The sequence below is a fragment of the Schistocerca piceifrons genome, chromosome 2 (assembly GCF_021461385.2).
Source record: "Schistocerca piceifrons isolate TAMUIC-IGC-003096 chromosome 2, iqSchPice1.1, whole genome shotgun sequence".
Classification (NCBI taxonomy): domain Eukaryota; kingdom Metazoa; phylum Arthropoda; class Insecta; order Orthoptera; family Acrididae; genus Schistocerca; species Schistocerca piceifrons.
In genome coordinates, this window is record NC_060139.1 from 523618643 (window position 1) to 523640292 (window position 21650).

The following is a 21650-nucleotide window of genomic DNA, read 5'->3' on the forward strand; positions in this document are numbered from 1 at the left end:
GGACAAATATTTCATCTCGGAATTTAATAATGACCGCCGCCTTCTGAATGTGAATACGGCGGGGATCTCGTAGAAAGGCGGCCGTTAGCTCCAACTATAAGCCTAAGAAAGATCGCGCGATGCCCTTGTTCTTGTTTCTGAAGCCAAGCTTCCATGCAGTCAGCCGTACATATTTATGGACATGGATTCTGCAGGAATGTTGCATAAAAGTAACTGGTTTGGAGAACAGCCTACCCACTCTTTGAGGCCGAACTACTTTTTGATCGCTGTTGTCTCTCAACGGGGTTGCTTTCTTAACGTTTACGCTGTGAGCTTTGGTGCTTTATGATGAAACCTGACAATTCATATAAACCGCACTACAAAAAGTCTGTGGAACACATTCAGAGCTACTTTATCCTGTAAGGAGGTCATCTGATATTGTACGCAAGGATTCCCCTTAGAAACGCTTAGGACGTGTAGAGCGTGCTTGGTAAATAATGGCATGGGCATAAGCAAATTTTCGAAGACATGCCGTTACCCAGCTACAAGCAAAATGTTTTTCACCCATCCGCATCTGCTTTATGAGAAAGCGTAAGTATCTTATTGTGACTATGGGTGAAATGCTGACACCCAATGGATCCACAGACTATGTTCCGTGACACGTTTACGCTGTGAGCTATGGTGCTTTACTACTGAGAGTTCACATTAAGGCGACATAAGATTAGCGGTATGTAGTAAGAAATATATTGCGACGATATATTGCTAGGAAGGTTCATGACAGCGGATTATAAATCGGCGTGACATGGGCGAAAAAAATGTGGTGTGAACACGTCTCACTATTTCAAATATGAGGCCAAGTGAGTAAGACGTTGTAGTGGCTTATTGGTTCAGGTGTAGGATGAGAAAAAGGAAATACTGAGTACATCCCTACAATCTTATTAACGTGCACCACAGCTCGGCTGTTGTTTCCTGAGAGCTGTCTCAACATGGATCAAAATTCAGGGACTTTTATCGAATTAATCCTGAAAACTTCCATTTTCTGAAGTGCCTAGCGTCACAACCCCCCCCCCCCCCCCAAAAAACAAAGATACACACTTCAGGAAGACTATTTCTCCATATCAAAAACTTCCAAATTGTACCAATTAGTTTCACTTTCTTGAGGCAGCGGGGTAATCGCATTAAATCCCGAAGTCGTTGCAATATTGCTCATGTTACATTGAGTTTATAAGATGTCATGATGGGATGACGAACTGCAAGTAGAAGGACTGGAACCAACTGACACACTGGATTCCACATTCTCTCTTTCATCTTCTTCCGACAGCTTATGTAAAATCCTCCTAAGGTTTTTCCGATCTGGAAAAAGAGAAAGAAGGAAATGATGTTCAGCATCTTGATTACTTTTATTAGCAGATTTTTTTCATGTTCATTCATTCTATAAAAGCCTTGTCGACTTGGTCTTTTCCCTTTCGTTTTTCTTGTGTGTTTCACTTTAGCTTTTACGAGCGATTTTTTCAAGTAATTGCACGGAAGAAGCTTCGTCAGGCATTTCCTCTTAGACAAATGTGTCGTTTTCATCGTTTTGAGTAATACTGGACTCCTCTACTGCTAGATCTCCAAAGCGTAGACTGCCGGACGTATTTCCTCCTTTCAAATACGGTTGCAGAGAAGCTACATGCTCAGTCAAATAAAACATTTTCATTCAATTCTGGCTACCACCAGACTTCGGTGGTCTCAGTGAAGGCAAATATCAAAATGTTATTATGAGTTATGGAATTTACCTAACTGTATTGGTTCTGTCGATGGCAAACATTTCCGCATTCAGCGTTCCTCAAATACTGGGTCCACAGATTATAATTATAAAGGATTATTATCAATAGTTGTAATGACTTTGTCTGACGCAAATGGATTGTTCACCGCAATAGAGGTTGGAGACTACGGACGGAATTGTAACGTTACTGTGTTTCGCAAATCAACACTCGGAGAATTATTTCACAATAATAAAACTGAGAATACCCGAAGCAACTCCCTTGCCAGGCGAGGCAAATGACAATCCTTTTCCGCTCTACTTTGTGGCAGATGAAGCACTCCCTCTCCAACATAATATAATGCGGCCCTTTCCATAAAGAGTTTTAAATGATTGCAGAAGAATATTCAACTTTCAACTACCGAGAGACAGAGAAAGTGTGGAATGCAGCTTTGGAATGCTAACCTCAAAATTTAGTGTATTTGAGCGACCAATTTATACCAACAGAAGTAACGCTGCGCAGACTATTAAGCTCGCATGCGTGCTTCATAATTTTATACGCAGACGAGAAGGTCAACCGTATGTTCCACAACAATTTAATAAGTGTTCTGTGATACCAGCGTTACCAGATAATAGGACGTGTAGGTATACTAGACCCAGCCATTTAGTACAACAAATTCTTTACATATCTGTAAACCTTTCAAATTAAAATAAAAAAAAAACACTAAGATTTAAAATAAATCATTTGGGCATACTTCATTATAGAGCACCATTTGTTAATTTAAAATAATGTTAAGTTCTTAAATTTATCACATTAACGAAAATTTGATTTGAAGCAAGATATTTGTAAATGACAGTTCTGTCAAATTGAATTATAATTAATCTTTGAAATATTGTTGAATTACCTACTTCACGTGAGGGATTCGAAATATTTATAGTATGAGTTAATAATATTACAATTTAATTACTTACTTGTCTTTACATAATAAATAAACAAAATAATGCACTTACCAGTGTCTTTTATTTCTGATAAAATTCCCCTCCATGTGGCACTCGTCACATCTGTCTTCACTGTGTGTGGCAATGGAATAATTCCAGATGCACTGATGAGCGTTCACTAAATTAATGAAACGTAGTATAGAATTGTCTTCTCGTCTTCGTCATGTTAACAGCTCAAAATATCGTACGCTACTAATCGCTGCAGAGACTGGCAAGCGACACTTGCGGACATATGTCGCTTACGATATGTTGCGCAATCGCGCCGCTGTGAACCTTTTCTTCCGCCTCCCTTTAGATTTCAAGTATCTGTCCGTGCGTGTCGCGTATCGTATGTCGCTATCGATGGATCACTTATCTTTTATCGTCTTAGTATGAACGGCGCCTATTATGGTTTAGTTGCTTAAAAATATATATTTCACTGTCTCGAGTATTTCTCATTCCTCTTTCAGCAAAGATTGATACGGTATGAAAAGTGCAGAACTTGTGTGTGATACTGGTCACAGACAACACTTTTCCTGAGTGTATGAATGAAGGGAGTAAGTTTGATTCCGAAGATTATACTGTCACGAAGCCAGCCCGCATGAGAGAGACAGAGAGAGAGAGACTTGAGTGTCGAGTCCAGTTGGAAGCAGACGTGTGCACTGGCGCGGAGGTCTAATTTCAGGAAGCTGTTGCTCTAATTTGGAATACGAGGTGCGGCAAAAAAGTAATGAAACTGATGTGAAAAAAAATGTTGCTTACCGTTTTAGTCGATTTTAGTGTTTCCAGAATGAGATTTTTACTCTGCAGCGGAGTGTGCGCTGATAAGAAACTTCCTGGCAGATTAAAACTGTGTGCCCGACCGAGACTCGAACTCGGGACATTTGCCTTTCGCGGGCAAGTGCTCTACCATCTGAGCTACCGAAGCATGACTCGCGGCCGGTCCTCACAGCTTTACTTCTGCTTGGTAGAACTTGCCCGCGAAAGGCAAAGGTACCGAGTTCGAGTCTCGGTCGGGCACACAGTTTTAATCTGCCAGGAAGTTTAATTTTAGTGTTGTATCCTTCAAAGTAGTTCCCTCCTGATTGCATACACTTTTTCCAGCGCTTCTGCCATTGATAGTAACATTTCTGGAACTCATCTTCTGTAATATCCTCCAAGACCCTCGTTACAGCTTTTTGGACATCTTGTATCGTTTGAAAATGGTGTTCCTTGACCGCCGTTTTGACTCCTGGAAACAGAAAAAAGTCGCACAGAGCGATATCTGGTCAATAAGGTGGCTGTGGTAGTACTGAAATTTGTTTTGAGGTTAAAAATTGCTGTACTGATAGATCAGTATGGGATGGAGCATTATCGAGATGCAGAATCCCATTATCAGCAGCTTATAGACCAAGGTCAAAGATATTGTGCCTACGCAAGCCTGCGGGGTTGTTACATTTTGCAAAGAAAATCAGTCTCATTACTTTATTGTCGCACCTCGTATGTTAAAGAAGTTCCTTTGCTGCGTGTGCTACATTTGCAGAGGGTGAGATAACACATTTACAAAACATTTTCAACTTTGCTTTCTGAATTTTCGTAATTCGCATTGTTTCACTGTTGGGTACAGTTGTTTCAGGATTTCGTAAATGCATGAAATCAGGAAAAAAATACATCTCTCTTTATTCCGTTCCATTTTAAGAATGTAGTCCTTATGAAAGTTTTCTCTAAACAATTAACCTTGTTAGTTTACTGTTTATTTCTAATTACATTTATTTGTTCGTATGTTGTGAATACAACTCTGAAGTACAATTACTTTTCAGATCATGCAACTGGGCCTGCACAACCCTCTTTCTGCCTGTAAGTTTTAAAACAGACTCCAATTGGGACTCACATGGCAGTTCACAAGATCCAACTGTTAAATGTATACGAAGCTGGCGCGTAACATTCTTGTATTGCACATGACAAGATTTGTTTACGTAATGCTAAATCATCGTGATTTTTCTTTCTTTCTTTTTTAGCCTGCAGCTGTGGAATACAATTTCAAAGTATAGCTCAGCTATTCGTTGTTGCACAGATAAGACAAACTATTAGAAACGAATGTGAAGATAGTCTTGTGCACTTAAGGAACAGTGGTTGTCTGATCTGATCACATATGGTGAAGCAGTAACTGTTTTGACATACTCTCTGATAGTATTTGGTATAATATTTGTTAAGTGTTTTGCACTGGCAATTTAAAAACTCAAATTACGTATAAAGTTCACACAGCAATAACGTTATCACGCGTGGTATGTCAGATGCGTATTGTTCTTAAGAATCGCATACAGTGAACTTAATTATGCTCACAGGTAATTTTAACGCAGTAGTTTTATTTGCAGTACATTTAATGATTATATGCAACAACTAGTGAGCATGAAGCTACATCACGTACACAGCCAGACTAAAGTCTAACATATCACTGAAACACAAAAGTAAAAAACTCTCTTTTGAAAAATTTGCAGGGGTGAAAAGTGACGCCGAATACAGAAAGTTAAAGCAGGGAAGTTACAAGATGCGAGAAGAGATCACAGAGTATCACACAGTTGTTCCTGTAGCGCAACAACCATTCGACTCCAAATAAGAATTTACATTAAAATGAAGTCTAGAAGGTAACGGAGAGGGTCACGCTTTGATCACTCTATTTAGAATACCAAACGTACTTCAGACCATTTGCACCCTTTGTTCCTTTCACGGTCCATCTAGTCGTTATCTTCAAGGTATAGTTCTAGCAGCCCAAATCGAACTATATAATAGTTGCTTTGCTGCATTTCATAAACTTTCTCATCGATATTAGGACCTACCCACACCAATTCATCTTTTATTGAAGTGGTGCCACATCGTAGAGTTTGCATTCATTGAATGCCAAAGTAAACCTTGGGGTCATCGAATTACGCCGTACACGGACCGGTAAATGCATTATGCTACTATAATAATAATTCCCTGTGGCTCAGCTGCTTGGTGCACGTCTACCAATTGGGCACCACTTCCGCAATTTGAGTGTCGTTAACCTTCTCCAGTAGTCGTACCAGAGGAAGGGAACCAGTCGTTGAGATGGAATCCGAAAAACGTAATGGTGAATCTCGGCCTCATTGACGGTGAAGACGACAATAAAGGTAGATTGAAACATCCGTGCTTAGATTGTTTATTATAAAGCTATCATGCAACTGTCTCACGAATCAGTACTGAGAATTTTTTGCGAAATAGTTGTCAAATGTGCGATATATTTACAACAAATACACTTTTGAGAAGCACCATGAAGTATCTATCCGAAAGGGACGGAAAACGGTGAATGTGTTGTACATGTTTCAGAAAAACAGTACGATTTATTCGAGAGAGAGGGATCCAGAAATTGAGCAAGTCAGTAAAGCGTTGGTCCACCTCTGGCCCTTGTGTAAGCATTTATTCTTGTGTGTCCTCCTTAGGGATATCGGGCCAAAATCTGTCCAATGGACGCGTTAAGTGGTCAGAATACCGAGCTGGTTTGTGGGCTCTGCCCATAATGCTACAAACGTTTTCAGTTGCGAAGAGATCTGGCAGTCTTGCTGGCCAAGGTAGGGTTCGGCAGCCACGAAGACAAGCAGCAGAAACACTCACCGTATGCGGACGGGCATTATCTTGCTGAAATGTAAGCCCAGGGTAGCCCGACCGGTTAGCTGTGCGGTCTACCGCACTGCTTTCGGGGCAGGAAGGCGTGTCGGTCCCCTGCACGAATCCGCCCGGCGGTTTAACGTCGAGGTCCGGTGTGCCGGCCAGTCTGTGGATGGTTTTTTAAGGCGGGTTTCCATCTGCCTCGGCGGATGCGGGCTGGTTCCCCTAATTCCGCCTGTTACACTATGTCACCGATTGCTGCTCAAACACTTTAGCCACGTACGCGTACACCATAATTACTGGAGCCCGAACCGTACTATAACGCTGGGTTCGGTGTGGGGTGGTGGTGGGGTGAGTGTACTGCTGTAACCTGTTTGTGGGGTTGTGTACCACCCAGGGCTATGGCAGGGATGAAGCCCCTCCATCGTTTCAATGTCCCCAGTTCCATACAATACAAGTCCAGGGTGGCTTGCCGTGAAAGGTTACAAAACGAGGCGTAGAATATGGCTTACGTGCCGCTGTGCTGTAATGGTGGTGTGAATGACAACTAAAAGGGCCCTTCTCTGAGAGGAAATTGCATCCGAGACCTCGATGTCGGGCTGTGTGGTGGCCGACAGTCATGGTGGTATCTCACCGCTGCCTGGGGTGTCTCCAGACATGTCTTCGGCCTGCAATCTCAATGACTGGAGTACAATTACCTTTAGTGATGAATCCATCTGTGAACTGAGCCCCAATGACCAGTGAAGACGTGTCTGGAGACACTCTGGTCAGCAGTGGGTCACCACTCTGTCACCCACCATACTGCCAGACTACCAGGTCTGGGATGCCATTTCTTTTCATAACGACCACTTTGGTCATCATCCTCGGCACTCTTACGGCACAGCGGTACGTCGGCGATATTCTAGGACCGGTTTTGTTGCCCTTCGTTGCAAGCCATCTTGCGTTTACGTCTCACCAATATAATACCCGCCAACACATGGCGAGAGTTTCTACTGCTTCTCTTCTTACGAGCCAAACCCTACCTTGGCGTACAAAGCCGTCGGATCTTTCCATAACTGAGAACGTTTCGTGCATTATGGGTGGGGACTTTTAAACCAGCTCGAGATTTTGACGGTCAGACGCACCATTTTGACAGAATGTAGCACTATATACCTCAAGAGGACATCCAACATTTCTGTCAGTCGATGCCAAACCACGCAACTGCTTGCATGACGGCCAGAGGTAGACTAACGCGTTATTTACTTATTCAGTCCTTGAAACTGTTCCTCTTGAATAAATTACGCAATATTTCTGAAACTATAATCATTTGTTTGTTTGTGCATGTACAGTCGTGGACAAAACGAGCGAGACCCCTCGCCTTTTCGTTATGCTGATCCGCACAGCTGTAAAGTCTGCTACACAGCATAACAGGCAAGGCGACGAAGTGCTACCAACATACTATGCACAAACGTGAAATTGAAAAACTATCCGAAATTTGTCAGACTGTTTTCAATCATGTGTAAGACTATATTAATGCTGAATACTGTGTTAACCACAATACGTAAACATAAGATATAAATGAAAGAAGAAACGCTAATTAGTATGAACTGTATCAGTAAAAATGAATTTCAGCTTATCGAGATAACATAACTGTTTTAGTAAGACAAAGTACCCCAGATCGTTACGAATTAGTAAAATATTATACGCATTCGGCGGCGAAATGGTCTGTGTCAACGTTCAGACCAGTCATACTGGATTACCGTTGCTCACCTACCATGAAAGTGTGCAAATTTAGCGATGCATGAAGATTCATAACGAAATTTCATTCAGAGTCACACTTAAGTCAATTCAATTATTGACAGAAGCGGAAAAAGTAGGGAGTAACAAGTATGAAATTCTACAAGAGTTTCTTATCGATATCCACAGGGCGCCGGTACAGAATAAAGGTAGCAGTAAAACGTATTGGGAGGCGCGAGAATTTTTTAAAATTCCTTTACTGATAGCCTATCTGCCTCCATCGAGATTAGAACCGAAAACAAACCAGACCTCCCTTGCAGTAGCAAACACCTTTCACTATACTAGCAGACATCACAGGCACACAGCCGTCTACTATTACCCCAGACATGAACAAGCCAGCAATTTCGCAATGAAAATGGCAAAATGATCTGCAGTTTCTGTTGCATAAAGCTTTCTGGACTCAAAAACATGAGTTGTCTACCTTTATGTCACCGCTTATGTGACAATCATTCGGGATGTTTATCGAAATAACCAAAAACTGTTATTAGCGAGTAAGTTTAGTAGTATAATTCTGCACCATCCCAGGAAATAAACGGCGACGTAGCTGCCAAACGTATTCTACAATGTTTCGAACTCTCCATTAGACGTGCCACAGCCAGAAAACGTTCATTAGCCGAAGTGTTCCATAAGGCAGCTAGGAATTGGAATGCTCGCACACCTAAAACGCGGCGACATTAATAGTGGGATCTGAATTACCACGTGTATAGGCAAATGGATTTTATTCGCATTCCTGTAAACGTGATTTGGATCGAAAGCGTAGCTACGATTAATATGCTGATGTATCGACTGCAACTGGAACATTTCGAATCAATAGTAGGGGAAATTACTATGCGTCCCTCATCTTCAGTAACTGTGGTAGCTATTTTCGTTGTTAGGACTTCGTCACGTAAATTGGTAAAAATGGAACCCTACTAGTCTCACTTTCTTGATCGTCTATCTGTCTACCCAACTCTTACAACAAGTTTACCTCGAATACGAGTGGACATAATAAGCGGAAATGTATCGCACTTCCTGCGGTATACGGTCTCTTGGTGGTGTAAAAAAGTGAACTATGTCAACGCAATCTAACGGTACGGCCGTTTATGTAAAGAAAATTTACGCCAAAGGTCAAAAAATGGCTCCAAGAACTACGACACGAAACTGCTTAGGTCATCAGTCCCCTAGACATAGAACTACTTAAACCTACCTAACTTAACACACATCCATGTCCAGGGAAGGATTCGAACTGACGGCGCAAGGAGCCGCGCGGTCCCCGATATGACGCCGTTGAGCGCACGGCTAACCCGCGTCGGCAAGCTGTTAATATCATCTGGTGTTACTAAAAAGTTATTCACTTTTGGTGAATGATTTTCTGCGCAGTTCATTTAAGAAAGAATAACTAAAAGATATTTGATGTTACGGAAGAGGAAGGACGCCTAATTCATTACCCCTTGTCTTCTTCATGATGTTAGATTCGCAATCTGAGCATACGTACTGTCCATAACCACACTTTAGATCCAAGTCATAGTCACAGATATGCGAATACAACACATTGGCTTATATCTGAGGTATTTCGTTTCCCACGAAGTGGTGGCAGACGACGCTGTGGCGTCTTCGAAGCGCGAGTTTCGCCAGTGCTAGCTTTCTCAGTGCATCAGCTGAACGAACTTGCATAGTATGTTGGTAGCACTTCGTCGCCTTCCCTGTTTGCTACAAAGCATAAAAGATTTTAAAGCTGTGCGGATCAGCATAACGAAAAGGCGAGGGGTCTCGCTCGTTTTGTCCACAACTGTACATCACATCTAGTGACTTTCGTCCCATTGGAATAAAACCTTAGGGATACGTCTTTTTTTTTCTTCCTTGCCTTAGAGTGTATTTACCACAACTACATTACAGACAACTGGTGCGTAACATTCTCAGCACTGATTCTCCGAACAAACGCCGCAACCTTTCGGTTTCCACGCATGCGCTGTACTACCAGACTATCAAGGCCAACATCATGCAGCTGAAAGACTGGACCATTTTGAACGGACCAGTGATGATGACTCTTAAGCACTGCGCTGCACTCTATAGTAAAAGTAGATTTCCTATCATTATGTGTATAATGATAGAGTGAGTATTATTCTCACTCAACAATCCACAGGTGATAACAGAAACCACTGACCAAAGTTTGCAAAATAGAGTGGTATTTGTTGTGAACATCGTAAAAGTAATATTGCAAATGTCACACTGCTCTGTTTCAATCTTTTCGCTTCCTGAAATAATCATTGAACCCATCATATAGTCCATAAATTGCTACGAGACTATTTTTTGGTTTGGCCTAACGAAAGAGAGAGTATACTTTGCTGTGTACACAGAGTGTAACAAAAAGCTGCGACCAAAGTTTTAAGTACTTTAAGTATTTCAAGCTTTGGGTACTTTCGGCTGCTGGAGTTAGGAAGGATTCTAGGTAGTAGAAGAAAATATGTTAGATGACTTGGGTCCGGAAACTCTTTATTTCAATGACTGAGCTCGGGCTCTACAATTCTTCAACATTTTTATCACGGGGAACACACAGAAAAAGAAAGTATCAGCGCAGTAGAAAACACATTCCTAAATGAAATGTTCCAAATGCTCTCCATTGGCCCACTGGCAAGGATATATGTATGAACTCACCGTCGCTTTCAATCCCTGATGCACCGATATAAGCACGGAGGCCTGTGTGTCGTTTCACAATCGTCGACAGCACGGGCACTTTGTACATCTTGCACCAGAATTCCCTACACAGGAGCCTTCGGATGCCAGAACAAGCTAAACTCTAGTGATTTTAGATCGGGAGAGCTTGGAGGCCGTGCGGGGTGGCAGCGCGGTCTGGGGCGTCTTGTCACGGTCCGCGCAGCTCTCCCTGTCAGAGGTTCGAGTCCTCTTTCGGGCATGGGTGTGTGTGTGTCGTCCTTAGCGTAAGTTAGTTCAAGTTAGATTAAGTAGTGTCTAAGCTTAGGGACCGATGACCTCAGCCGTTTGGTCCCGTAAGACCTTACTACAAATTGCCAAGAGCGTGGAGACCATGGAGCTTGTCCACCTCTACCTATTCAGTGATCACAGAATTTGTTACTTAGAAGCCTCAGAACGTTGCAGCTAAAATAAGGAGCTCCATCGTGCAGGAACATGTTTTCTCGCAGTCGGAGAGGCACATGTTCTAATAGAAAATGTAGAGTATACTCTAGCAAAGAATGGGAAATTTCCACGTTCAGCTTGAGTGAATTAATACGATGCAGTCAGAGAAGGTTGCCGATTATTTTTAACTAAACGATGATAGAAAAACCGTTGTTGATGACATGATTGTAGAATTTCGTGTTGTCGTGGAAACTTGCAATCCGACAATGTTGAAATGTAACCTCATCTGTTGATAGTATATTTTCAGTAAAGTGTGGGTTGACACATTGTTGAATGAATAATTCGTAGAAGAGTGAAGGTGGACGAGTATCGGCTGCTGACAGTGTCTCCACACTGTACGTGGTACAGATACGCCACATTCCCGTGTAGCACTCTCGAGAGAGCCATATGGTCAACAGTACCTGTTGCAGCTGATTCTCTTACGCTGGTGATGGGGTTATCGTCAATCACACGAAGAAGTTTCTCCTCCAGTTGAGATTTCTCATTATTCTAAGCCTTCGCTATGCGCGTATGGAAGCCTTAAACGTCCCACTATACGTAACACGAGACAAATTGATTCCAACTTCCTCCTGGACAGTTGATTCTGCGTGCTTGGCGCTAGTAGAACAATGAAGATAGTCGCATATCAACACAAGCAATGAAGTCAGTTAGATGGAAGATAGGGAATACAGAGGCACGCCTCTGCGGCTAGAGCTTTCTGGCGATGGTGCACTTGGAGCTTTGGTCTCTGAGTGGTGTGAGCGTGGCGCTCTCGGCAATAACGCTCAGCTGTGTTTCCCGATATTGACTAGTCCAGGAGAGACATAGCGCAGCGTGGAGTGCAGTTGATAGCTGGTAGTAAGCAACAGGGCTGTGTCTCCCGTCAAGAGGAGTGATACTTTTCAAGCGGGTTCGCTAGACAGGGGCAGAGCGGACGTATTTATCTTCACAATGGTATGTCTTTGCAGGAGCCGTTGCTAGTACGTCAAGCCAGTTGGGCAACATTTTCAAAGTCGGAGTCTGTCTCGCTTTGTATTTACCATTAGACCAGATTACTTCGAGCGGATTGGGTCGGTATTAGAATTTTGAGCATCTACTACACTACTTTCTTTTAAAAAATCTTTCAGTTTCTTCTAGGGAATTTACCACCTGATTTCCAGCTTGTTGTATTATGGTTTACCAACAACTAACTGAGCGTGCACAGCTGTATAAACTGTAATTAGAGAAAAGAGTAATATCAAATAATATGTGTTCCACTGCATTACATTGTAAGAAAACATAATTTATCAAAAGATATTCTATAGTTCTGACCCGAGTAATGGGTGAGTGTTGTTGCCATTAAGTTACGTATTGGTCAATCAGTATTTCTTGTTTGTGGCATGTAAATCCTGTGCCATTCGAAAATTATTTCTAGCAAAGTGCTTTAAAATTTGTGGCTCATTTAGCTGTGGCTGTTGTGTAATAATTTTAAGATTGGGTTTATGTTTTAAGTACTTTCCGTCGATGAAGTTAGGAGGGATTATTTTATTTTCATGTGTGTCTTAATAGTATCTGTGTTTGTATACATTTTGGGTGTTACAGGTAGTTTAAAACTATAAGCGGTTACGTGGAGGCTGTGGCATACACTCTAGTAACTAAGGATGTTTGTTGTGACCACAGTCCCACTGGGTTTTCGCTTTGTACATCAGAGCTTCCATTACCGCAGGTTCTGGAAATTACAGTTATAAACCTGTATTTTTTAACATTATCTTTAAACACTGAAGGTTTGTTCTTCTAAATGTCCTGCCCCAAAATTTGCTGTAGAATTTATTTAAATAGCTTAAAGGTTTTAGGAGTGATTTTAATAACTGCATTTGGTTGAAACTGTTTTTAGTGAAACTGCGTCCCTATGGTATATCTTCTCAGTTATGTGATTGGATTCATGATTTCCTGTCAGAGGGGTCACAGTTAGTGGTAACTGACGAAAAGTCATCGAGTAAAACATAAGTGATTTCTAGTGTTTTCCAAGGTAGTGTTATGGACCCTCTGCTGTTCCTTACCTATATAAACGATTCAGGGGACAATCTGAGCAGCCGTCTTAGGTTGTTGGTAGATGATGCTGCAGTTTATCGTCTAGTAAAGTCATCAGAAGATCAAAACAAATTGCAAAACGATTTGTATAAGACATCCGTATGGTATGAAAATTGGCAATTGACCTTAAATAGGGAAAAGATTGAGGTCATCCACATGAGAGCTACAAGGAATATGTTAAACTTCGGTTGTACCGTAAATAAACCAAATCTAAAGGCCTTAAATTCAACTAAATACCTAGGAATTACAATTACGAACAAGAACGCATAGGATATGTTGTAGGAAAGGAAAACGAAAGATTGCGTTTTATTGGCAGAAGACTTAGAAAACATAACAGATTAGCTGAAGAGATGCCTACACTACGCTTGTCCGTTGTCTTTTGGAGTATTCCTATGCATTCTGAGCTCTTTACCAGATGTGATTAACGGAGAACATCGAGAAAGTTCAAAGAAAAGCAGCACATTTTGTATTATTGCGAAATACGGAGGAATGTGTCACTGAAATGATACAGGATTTGGAGTGGAACTCATTAAAACAAAGGCGTATTTCATTGCAGCGGCACCTTCTCACGAAATTTCAATCACAAACTTTCTCCTCCGAATACGAAAACATTTTGTTGACGCCGACCATCATGGGGAGAAATGATCATCATAATAAAATAAGGGAAATCAGGGCTCGCACGAAAAGATATAGGTTGTTTTTTCCTCGCACTTTTCGAGTGGAATAACAGAGAATTATTGTGAAGGCGGTTCAATGATGCCTTTGCGAAGCAATTAAGTGTGATTTTCAGAGTATCCATTTAGATGTAGATGTAATTAAATTCATTCGGATCAAGATTATTAGTTCCTGTTGCCGATAGTGGACATGTTTTATTACAAAGGAAAACAAGTTTACGTTCACGCTCTGGGCTTTATATTTCATATAAATTTATTTAATGGATTATGATTTTTATTAAGGTTCATCACCTTACCACTCCACCACCTAGCTCCCTAACATTTCAGTTTGGTTATTCCAAGATGAATCCCTGTTCATCCACTATTTTAGACCAAATGAGTACAACTGATAGGGCAGAAGTGAGACCGACACTGACTGTAGACTGTGAAATTAATATAGAAGTTGAACAAAGTACTTCGCATAGAACTGAGAAAGAAAATGTCATGAAAGTAATATGGATGAGAATTGCAAACAAATGGACGAGTTTTTCAGAACGATAAACTAAAATTTCAAAAAACAGATGAAAACGTAAAAAAGCGAAATAAAAGGAAAATTACGTGCGTCTCAGATACATTGAATTACAGTTCAGCTTATTGCATAATCAGTGAATAGGTCACGTACAAGGGTGTGATAAAAGGATGGTCAAATTAGGCAAGAATATTAAGGAACAAATTAAGAAATCCGATGAGAAGACGAAACAGATAAAAATAGAAGTATAAATTATTAATTACGTTGATAAATTAAGCTCGCAACTCAAGAAGTGAAGTAACCAAAGAATTATAAAAGATTGTTGATGTCATTCAAGAGTGGAAAGATGAAATCACAGAAGACTTATCACAAATCAGACACAGGTAGAAGAATTGTCGTTGACTAATGACGTGGGTTCAGATGGGACTACTCCAGCAAAAGTAAAACATCAGGAGAAAATAAAAGTGTTGTGTCTATCTACTGAAATAAAGGCAGACTTTAGAGGTCAAAATTGTGAAGTACTGGTTGATTTATTTAAGGGAAGACAAAGTAATAGTGAATCAGCAAACAATATACAGATCGGAGAGACGTTAATGAGTGAGGAAGCTTGGTGGAAGGAAGAGGAGGAGCTAAGTGAATTCACAGACGGACTCTGTGGTATATCCAGTGATCCTGTACTGTTACCTATGAATGTACAGTCAAGTGTGTCAGTAGGAATAAGTATTCAGGACACTGAAGAGGATAAAATTAGAAAATATTTTGTTTCCCGTCAGAAGCTTGTGCTGCTTCCAAGCAGATCAGTTTGCATCCAAAAATTTGGATCGAACAGTTGCAAGACGGTCTACCAGGGCCATGGTCTGCCGGTTATAAAATCACTGTCACTGGCGTGCAAGTGTGAGAAGAGACAGCCGCAACGGTGCAAGTGTTCGTGGCAAAGTGGAAGACTTAGGAAGAGTTCAAGCAGACGTTTCTATACGAATTTTGGACGCAAGTGAAGCAGGCGACTGCCACACTACACATTCTGCTAATGGACGCTTGTGCAGGGTCGCAGTTTCTTATTCAAACGCAGTATTTCAAAGAAATGGTGAAAATAATTCTTGGATGCATCATTTGAGTAGAAAGAGCTAACACGGATCTACCAAACAAAATTACCTCACAAAGTTCAGAAGGATATTACTTTAGACCGTCATGGAATGAACCACGCTGTTGCAATTTTGCATTCAGTGGACGTACTTGGCTATGAACGTGAACCTGATGACGGAAAATTCGTGCAGTTTTTGCAAATGGACTAGAAGCTACCAAAATGTGGACCTGCTAGTGGGAACTAACAAGCGAGGCACCCACCACGTAAAAATTTTAACATGAGGAATAAGAACAAACTTCGTAGTTCGTGGGCGCCATCGTATTGGGCATAAGATAGACTACTGAGGACGCAGCGATCAGAGATGGTAGAAATATGCTTGCCAGATCCACGAAGGAGTTAGCGACCAAATGACGAAGAGAGAAATATGAGATGAAATCAGCCCATGGGCGAGGCTCTAACTTTGCCTTACACGGAATTAAACTGCAGGAACCCTAAATGTAAACTGAGAGTAGTAGTTAATATGCAGTTAATATAGTTCTAGGAATTATTTAGTCAGGAAGTACGACTGGAGAGGTTACGAATAGTGAATAGTGAAGCGAGTTTGCTGAATCCACTCAAATTACATTAAATATGAGAAAGAGATCGCACTAGACCCATAAATTCTTTAGCGTATACTGTGGGCCGTACAGTATGAGGAAAATTGTACTTAATAATGTTGACATTGAGATCCTCAACAGTCGGAAATTAAAAGGTTGGCAACATATCTCACACCTCAAGAGATTCATTGATTAAATATTGTTAGAGAGAACAAACAATTACTCTCATAGCCATGGACGAGTGTACAATGAAGAATACAAGAGAATGATACGGAGTACTTTTGTTATGAATTGTGTGTGGACTAGTTCCGAAGAGGGTTAAACAGTTGTGGCAGTACTGTAAAATGACATTAGCGAAAGTGTCAGTTGAGACATTGGATAAGTTTGCAGTTCTGATATTTGACGCCAGTAGCGAGAAGCACTGAGCAGCAATTGCCGGTAGTGATGGAGCACCGAGGCTGTTATGTTTTGCTGGACGCCTTGGAGCACGGAGCTTAGGTGAACTTTTTTATCGTGATTATGCCAGAAGTGTGAAGCACTGAGCGGTTGTGTAGGGAAGGGTGGATTAGTAGCACGCCACGACACATAAAGGTACAGGACTCCAAACAACCGAAGATATAGCATCTGTTTGCGTATTTTGTGTATAGTGATCGCAGGGGATTCGACTGCCATCCTATAGAAATCAATGACTGTGATGTTAAAAATATCTTACAGTATGACAAATACTGCCCATGGACGCAACGACTTGGTGATGAACATTTTAACTTAAAAAAGTCAGTAATGTTAAGTCTCATATCGAGGTATGGTAACTAGTGTACCCACGATAGGCTGGGGCAAAGGTGCCCCCTTAACGCTTTTCTCTGTTTTCCTTCGGGTTTTTTGGTTACATGACAATGAAAATTGTACTTAGTATTCCTAGGTGCGTACTTTACACGATACCACAAGATCAGTTTGTGTGATGTAGAGATGTTATAAGTAATAAAATGTTACAAATGGAGATAATACATCTTTGTCCCAGGCCTTGGCTAAAAACCCTATAGCTATGGGGAAAAACTCCACTCAAAAATGATTATAATTATTACAGACTATATGAGATTTACAGTACCTGACAGGTATTGTCATCATTAACTTTTATAATGTTTTACAGTATCGTAATCGTTATTAAAATCATCATCATCATTGTCTCCATCGTCGTGATGTAATTAAACACTAGAAAATGACACTGTCATCTCACTGATTTAGATACAAAACATTTTAACACAAGGAAATACAGTATACTATTATTATTTGGTCTTTTCTTGTCACACTTTTTGGCAGCTTTCCCGGTACGATTTGTACTCCAGTTTCATCTTCATTATAGACTCGATGGGGCGGAAAATCGTATTTAGAGTCCAAAGATTTCAAGTTACTGAAAAAGGATCCATTTGCGCTTTATTGAACTCCATTATTTTCCCGAAAGTGATTTTCTCCAGTTGCCCCAAACTTAATTTATGGCGAGCGATGAATGTGGGGGCCCAGTTTTCCTCTGGCACTTGGTTTTCTATACTAAACGGGCGGTTCATGCCATTCCTTACGAGAAACTGACATGTTAGATGTCGGATGTTTAAACGCAAGACCATAGAACATAATATCCAAATTGATAAAGCGCTCCACCACATCAGTTTCCTCTGTCTTAGAATATACCCTCTTGAAACGCCCAAATGATGTCACTGCATAGGTTGCTTTAAGTCTTTTACGTAAAGTGACTTGATTAAATCCAAGGCTTTTAGCTGCATTTCTAATGGAAGATCCATTTTGTATTAGCTTCTTGGCCTCCTCTAACGTTTTAGAAGACAACGGCGTGGAAGACGTTTATCTGCCGGCTTTTCTGTAACATGAAGTGGAACTGGTCTTATTAATACTGAATCAGTCGTTGTGGGATAGTGAACTATAAATTAAGGTCCAATAGATATTTTAAATAAACTTACGCGTCCGGTATTGAAACCAAGGAACGAAAAGACCAACGTCTAGGGTAGTTCACAGGGTCTTTGCCCCTTGGCGCTGATTTCTGAACTCCTGTTATTAGCTGCCATGTATGTTAACTTGTTAAATTAACAATTAAAGCATAAATTAGGTTATGTACTTACATAGGAGGTATTGGAAATCTTTGTGATTTTCTTGTAGCAGACAGATAGTCATCAGTTACATGGTAAATACTTAGATTGAAAGTTCCAAAAACTAGCTCAGCACATATCTCGGGAGCACCAAAGCGCAAACCTCTAACACCATACAACTGACTCTTCCACCATGAAACCCCTCACCTCAAGATGCAGGATTGACACACTACGTTCTCAAGAAGGAAAATCACTAGATTCGGATCTTTGTCCCGAGGACACCTTCGCCCTCACCTACCCCAAGTATTTTACAGGTGCAATTAATAAAATGATAGAACGATTGTGTGCAAGTTTGGTAAGTTGCGTTTGAGCGTATTTCATGTGTTTCAGAACAGTCGTCAGAGATGTAGACTAATAACATACTTTCAGGATTCGATGATGGTAAAAAGAAGGAAGCGTAATAGAGAAGAAAACTCGTCTTGATAATCAGAAACTATGTTCACAGACCCTACCAGCTCAGTAGTTAGCTGTAGGGGGCCTCAGTAATTCAAGCAAGCTGCAAGTTAAAATAAGATTCCGTTTAGCATCTGCGGATGTCTCAGAAAATTAAGATTACTGTCGCGTGCGATCTGTATTAACTGCGTGTCAACAAACTATGAACCAGAGCGTGAACCTGTCGTTTCTCTTCCAATGAACGCTGAAACATGGATTTGTGAAAGTTTAATACATACAGTATTTATCATCTGCAAAGTCATGTCTACATATGATCAACAAATTCCATGTTCATTTACTAACCGTGTGGTGCTAAGCATCCGTTACAAAAGACAGTTGTTTATGGTCACGTCTTTGGCGTTTTCAGTCAGCCCTGATGCTGCAAATGCACACAGCCCACATCAGTGGATACACCCTAATGGTGTTCCGCGCTGCATACATTTGCAGCCTCAGGACTGATTGAAAACGCAAAAGACGTTACAATTAAAAGCTGTTAATTGCAGTGACAATGATGTACCACAGGGTTAAAATGCCCAGGAACCTTAGCTTAGGTGCTTCGTTTTTAAAGACCGTGGAGCCCAGACACATTTGTAAATTAATGAGCTTCACATGAATAGTTGTGTAACTTTTGAATTCCTAAGAGCCACGGTATTTATTGCTTGTTTATTATTTGAAGCCAGACAGTCATATTTCTTCATGTCATGCGTGTTAGAAATAGTTGTATTAAACAAGGGTATTGAATGTAATTGTTCACACGTACATTTTGTTTCTGTTTTTTCACTCCCGAGTAAAACTGTTGAAGAACTTAACGAGTGACACGAGCAATGTGACCCGCACGAGAAGGCGAGGCACACACCTGATCAGAGGCAGAAAGTGATGCAACATTGACTGACTGGGATCTGAGGAGGAACCCCTATGAGCGTCTCCTGCCAAAGGAGGACCGCCGTCTGCCCGTCTCCATCACAGCTGCGGTCCGCGCCCGCTGCACCTCCAGGGCAGCGGAGCTCCCGTGTCTAACCCGTTGCGAGCTCTGGTCGACACCACAACACTCATCGCGGGAGACCGCCGTAGTAGATTACGGCTTGTTGACAGACTTAAGACAGCTGTCATGCCAGCTATCGATCTGACCACGAGGCGACGCTGCAGAGGACATCTGATCCACTTCTATAATGTTGTCAGGCAGACTGTAAGTCTACCTGAGCCGTAAGCGAAGCACTGCACGGGGAGCACTGCATAAGGAACCGCGTATAAACCCGTCATCCTGTTGCCTGCTAGGTCATAATAAACATACACTGCTGGCCATTAAAATTGCTACACCAAGAAGAAATGTATATAACAAACGGGTGTTCATTGGACAAATATATTATACTAGAACTGACATGTGATCACATTTTCACGCAATTTGCTTGCATAGATCCTGAGAAATCAGTACCCAGAACAACCACCTCTGGCCGTAATAACAGCCTTGATATGCCTGGGCATTGGGTCAAACAGAACTTGGATGGCGTGTACAGGTACAGTTGCCAATGCAGCTTGAACACGATACCACAGTTCATCAAGAGTAGTGACTGGCGTATTGTGACGAGCCAGTCGCTAGGCCACCATTGACCAGATGTTTTTATTTGGTGAGAGATCTGGAGAATGTGCTGGCCAGGGCAGCGGTCGAACATTTTCTGTATCCAGAAATGCCCGTACAGGACCTGCAACATGCTTTCGTGAATTATCCTGCTGAAATATAGGGTTTCGCAGGGATCGGATGAAGAGTAGAGCCACGGGTCGTAACACATCTCAAATGTAACGTCCGCTGTTCAAAGTGCCATCAGTGCGAACAAGAGTTCACCGAGACGTGTAACCAAAGGCACACCATACCATCACGCCGACTGATACGCCAGTATGGCGATGACGAATACACGCTTCCAATGTGCGTTCACCGCGATGTCGCCAGACACGAATGCGACCATCATGATGCTGTAAACAGAACCTGGATTCATCCGAAAAAATGACTTTTTGCCATTCGTGCAACCAGGTTCGTCGCTGAGTACACCATCACAGGCGCTCCTGTCTGTGATGCAGCGTCAACGGTAACCGCAGCCATGGTCTCCAGACTGATAGTCCATGATACTGCAAACGTCGTCGAACTGTTCGTGCAGATGGTTGTTGTCTTGCAAACGTCTCCATCTGTTGACTCAGGGATCGAGACGTGACCGCACGATCCGTTACAGCCATGCGGATAAAATGTCTGTCATTTCGACTGCTAGTGATATGAGGCCGTTGGGATCCAGCACGGCGTTGCGTATTACCCCCCTGAATCCACCGATTCCATATTCTGCTAACAGTCATTGGATCTCGACCAACGCGAGCAGCAATATAGCGATACGATAAACCGCAATCGCGATAGCCTGTAATCCTCCTTTCACGAGGCATCACAACAACGTTTCACTAGGCAACGCCGGCCAACTGCTGTTTGTGTATGAGAAATCGGTTGGAAACTTTCCTCATGACAGCACGTTGTAGGTGTCGCCACTGGCCCCAACCTTGTGTGAATGCTCTAAAAAGCTAATCATTTGCATGTCACAGCATCTTCTTTCTGTCGGTTACATTTCGCGTCTGTAGCACGTCGCCTTCGTGGTGTAGCAATTTTAATGGCCAGTAGTGTAAAAACAGTACCCATAACGATATGAACTCTTGTTTGGTTATCCACTAAAGTTTTAGGACATGAAATTCAGATACATTCGTATTACAGTTCCAAACGACATTACACTTCTTCTTTGCCTCTGTGTCACTATGAAAATTATAATGACATTCGACCAACATAAAATTATTTGTGAGTCAGAAACATAAACTGCTACTGTTGATCGCTAACTGTTTGAACACTTGTCTGTCACTGAAGCAGTGGACTTGTGAACTTTGTTATCACTGACACTGCATGAAATTAGAGA